The sequence below is a fragment of the Elephantulus edwardii genome, unplaced genomic scaffold (genome assembly GCF_000299155.1).
Source record: "Elephantulus edwardii isolate Elephantulus edwardi_28Jun2011 unplaced genomic scaffold, EleEdw1.0 scaffold00185, whole genome shotgun sequence".
Lineage (NCBI taxonomy): Eukaryota > Metazoa > Chordata > Mammalia > Macroscelidea > Macroscelididae > Elephantulus > Elephantulus edwardii.
In genome coordinates, this window is record NW_006399935.1 from 1,532,432 (window position 1) to 1,537,366 (window position 4,935).

The window sequence follows — 4,935 nt, forward strand, 5'->3', positions numbered from 1 at the left end:
TTGTTTTCCTAGCAGTCCATGGTATTCTCAATACTCTTCTCCAGCACCACAGCTCAAAGGCATCAATTCTCCTTCTATCCTCCTTGGTCATTGTCCAGCTCTCTGATGCATCAGACAGGTAGACATGGTCAAAATGTCATAGCCAGTCCCTTTCACCTCCACTGACCCACCACGAGTCCCTGGCTGGCACAGTTAAGCACTCGACTAAGGTGTGACCTCACGCAGAGGAAACCTCAGAAGAAAGGTCTGGCCCTTTGCTCCGTAAAGACCACAGACCCCTCAGAGCACATTTGGCTCTACACATATGGGCCCGCTTAGTGGACTCCACTCGATGACAACCAACAACCTATCCTCCTGTTTTGATGAGTAATGTAGTTCTTGATGGAAATGTGAGATGGTATTTGAATGAGTTTTTAAAAATTAGGCAGTTGTCAAAGTGAAAAAATAATAATAAAGAAATAAAAATATTGAGGACACTCAGGTGGCCTAGTGGCAAGAAGCTGTACTGCAATCCCAGAGGTACATGGTTCAAATCCACCCAATGCTCTGCTGAAGAAAGAGGGGCAATCTCCTCCTGTACCAGTCAAATCCGATTTGATGGTACACACAAAAAAGAATAAAAGAAAAATAAAAAGAAAAATATTAAAATGAAGGGGGTTGAAGGAGACTTTATGGAAAAAAGATTTTAAAACCAGAAATGCTTCTACTTAGGATGTTCTCTGATTTGGAAAGAGATAATGGTCCTCTCTGTGTCTCGTATTCTCACTTCTTTTTCCTTCCAGACAGAGATCAATGTACGGAGTGCACTGAAAGTCAGTACCCCAACACTGAATGAAATCAAACACTGCCTGTCAAAAATCATGACCTTCTTGGACTTTGGGGATACCCTGGGCATGGCTGTGTCCTGGATGACTCTGGACTTCTCTGTGGGCACAGCTGTGGTCCTCTGGGTCTTTGTGAAGCACCGAGACACTCCCACAGTCAAGGCCAATAATCGATCTCTCAGCTACGTCCTGCTCCTCTCCCTCCTCCTCTGTTTCCTCTGCTCCTTACTCTTCATCGGCTGTCCCCACACTGTCACCTGCATCCTCAGAGAAATCACGTTTGGAATTGTTTCCACTGTGGTTGTTTCCACTGTTTTGGCCAAAACCATGGCTGTGATTCTGGCATTCAAGGCCTTGAAACCTGGGAGAACCATGCAGTGGTTGCTGGTTTCAGGGGCTTCTAACTACTTGGTGCCCATCTGCTCCCTGGTCCGAGTGGTGATCTGTGGGATCTGGCTGGGAACCTCTCCCCCTTTCATTGATGTAGACTCACACTCTGAGCCCAGAAGCCTCATCTTTGAGTACAACAAGGGCTCGGTCACTGTCTTCTACTGTGTCCTGGAATACCTGTGCTGCTTAGCCCTGGGCACTTTTGCCTTGGCGTACGTGGCCGGGAACCTGCCTGACACCTTCAATGAGGCCAGCTTCCTGACATCCAGCATGCTGGTGTTCTGCAGTGTCTGGGTCACCTTCCTCCCTGTCTACCACAGCTCCAAGGGGAAGGCCATGGTGGCTGTGGAGATCTTTGCCATCCTGGCATCCAGTGCACGGCTGTTGGGCTTCATCTTGGCCCCAAAGTGCTATGTTATCTACCCAAGACCAGATGGAAACTCTTCAGAAGTCTTAAGGGATAATACATCTTAGGAGCAATATGGTCAAAATGACTCTTTTCCTCCATAGATCTAGAAAAAAGAATTAACTGAACCATGGAAAAGAAACTATGATAGTCTTTGGCAATGCAATGTAATGATCAAGGGTAGCTCATTGCATTTCTCTTATAATTCCTGTTATTTTAAATAATCCATTGGTTTTAGGAGAAGGAATAATCACTTACCTCTTTAAATTTGCTCTTGATTTCATGCTCTTGACCTCTTTATGTTTTATGTAGTGATGTAGCATCAAGTCACTTTATTCAACTTATTTACAAGTTGGAAAACAAGAAGCAAACGTCTTGCTTTCAGTGTGGTTCTGACTCCTAGTAATCACACAGAACAGAGGTTAACGGCATCTTGTGCTTTCCAAGGTTGCCTTCTTCTCAGAAGCAGAGTGGCTCCATTTTCTGCTGTAGAAATTTTGTGACCAGTGAACACTTTAACCACTGAGCCACCAGAACTTAATGTTTTTTTAAAAATAATTAGAATCCTTAAAAACCTATAAAAACTAAAATCTGAATATAAGTTATGTCCACAAAGGTAGATAATATATTGCGATGGGAAAGTCTGCTGTTAGGGACCTCTCCAAAGTACTGAGAAGCAATGGTGTCACTCTGGAGCCTAAGGTGTGCCTGATACAGGCCATGGTCTTTGCAATTACTTGCTATGCATCAGAGAGCTGGACAATGACTAGGGAGGATAGTAGGAGAATTCATGTCTTTGAGCTGTGGTGTTGGAGAAGAGTATTGAATATACCATGGACTGTTAAGAGAACGAACAGGTTCATACTGGTGAGGGTTAAACCAGGAGGCTCCTTGGAGGCAAGGATTCTGAGACTCCATCTAACATACTTTGGACATATTGCAAGGAGGGACCAGTCCTTGGAGAGGACATCACGCTTGGGAGGGTGGAGAGACAGCTCAGGAGAGGAAGACCCTCTATGAGGTGGATTGATTCAGTGACTGGGATAATCTGGATGGGTGTATCGGAGACAGTGCGATTGGCACAGGACAGAGCAGGGTTTAGGGCTGTTGTACATAGGGTTGCTATGAGTTGCAAGTGGCTCAATGACACATAACAACAACTACAATAACAACAACACAAAGGTAAGTTTTTTTGCTAAATCCAGTTCAGAGAACTCCATTGTTGTTATTAGGTGTCGTTGGGTCAACACAACCCATAGCAACCCTATGGACAAAGATATGAACTCTGCCTTATCTTGTGCCATCCTCACACTTCCCAATATTCTCTAACAATTTCATCTTACCTTGATACCAACAGTCAGGAAACCAGGAGACATATTACACTTGGAAGGTCTGCAGTTAAGGACATCTCCAAATTGTTGAAGAACAATGATGCCAGTTTGAGAAGTAAGGTGCATCAGATTCAGGCCATGCTGTGCTGAATCATTTGCTATGCATCTGAGAGCTGGACAATAAAGATAACAGAAGAATTGATGACTTCGAGCTCTGATGTTGGAGAAGAGTACCGAATATTCTATGGACTGCCTAAAGAACAAATAAATATGTCTGGGAGAAAGTGCAGCCAGAGTGCTTCTAGGCAGATGATAAAACTTTGTCTTACACACTTCAGGCATGTTTCTAGGAGAGGCTATTCCTTGGAGAGGGAATCATACTTGGAAAGGTGGAGGGTCGGCAAAGGAGAGGAAGACCTTCAGTCAGGTGGATTGACACAGTGACTGCAACAATGGGCTTGTGGACTTTATTACAAGTTTTAAACTCTATGTACTCATTATCTTATGTTTTCAGGGAATATTTTTTTGTTTTTCACTAAAATAAAATTATCATCCTAAGTCATTATTGACCCTTTCTTTTATTATCTTTCATCAACTGTCCCCCCCCCACCATATTAAATCACAGGAATGTTTTTATTAGTCTTCAATGTAATATAAACACCAGGTAAATTCCTTATATATAGATTCCAGTTCAAGTCACCTCTGAACCCACTTTCAAGCATGACAATACCATGGATAACAGAGTAGAACTCTGTTTTATAGGTTGTGGAGATTTTTTCAACTTTAAAATATTTTCTTTTTTAATGAAATTTTACACAGACAGTAGGGTTCTCATGGCACAATTTCTCCATATATTACACTGTGCCATTTGTTGTTGTTGTTGTTGTTATGTGCCTTCGAGTCACTTGTGACTCATAGCAACTGTGCTGTTAATTATGTTTATTGCAAGAAAAATCACATTTTTACCCAGATTTGACATTCTACAATTACCAAAATTGGCTTGTTCTCTGCAACAAAAAGAAAGAATGTTTTAATTAAGTGAAAAGAGCTTACTCTTTTCACTTAAGGGATAAGATTGAGAGTAGTCAGCCAGAACATATCTGCTTCACACAACTAAAATAGTCCCTCTTGGCTCAGAGGTTTGAGTGTGACTAGTAAAAGAACTGAAAGTTGGGAGGCATATAACAGTTGTCCACACCTATGTTGTTGTTTGTGCTGTCCAGTTGATGTCCATAATAAATGTAGTAAAGAGAGCAAGTGCCCCAAAGGATTTCCTAGGTTTTAATATTTATGGAGACCCATTATCAGGTCTTAAACCTGCAAGAATAGCTGGTGAGTTTTAATTTCCAGACTTTCTATTAGCTAACTGGTTATCCATTGTGTGAACAGGGTTTTTTTATGATTTAGATATAGATAGAGATGATAGATAGATATAGAGAGATGATATATAGTTATAATAGTTTAGTGGTAGAGCCCAGATTGGAAGTCAGTTGAAATGAGAAAAATAAGTAACATACATCATTTAACAATTAGAACATAGCTTGAATGTTGGAAAACTGGAAATTGTTAACAATGAAATGGAATGCATGAATATTGACATACTAGGCATTAGTAAGATGTAATAGACCAGGTTTGGCCACTTTCAGATAATCATATGGAATGAAAACAGAGGAAGAAAGGTGTTGCATTCATAGTAAAAAAGTAAATTTCAAATTCTATCCTGAAATACAATGTTGTGAGTGATAGGATAATATCCATATGCGTACAAGGAAGACCCGTTAACAAGATTATTATTCAAAAATATCTCCTACCTCTAGAGCCAAAGGGAAAGAAATTGAGAATCTTTACCAAATTTTGCAAAATCAACCAAACATGCTATTAGGATACGTTAATGAAAATTGGTGACTAGAATACAAAAGTAGGAAAGAGTGAAGAAGAAACAGTAGTTGGAAAATACCGTTTTGGTGATAACACACACACACAC

At 40.9% G+C, this 4,935-nt stretch overlaps 1 pseudogene; it reads left to right on the forward strand.

Annotated features, from left to right (window-relative positions):
- LOC102874914 overlaps positions 1-1,724 on the forward strand; it is a 6,554-nt pseudogene extending 4,830 nt beyond the window's left edge.
- Positions 1,725-4,935: the final 3,211 nt, after the last annotated feature.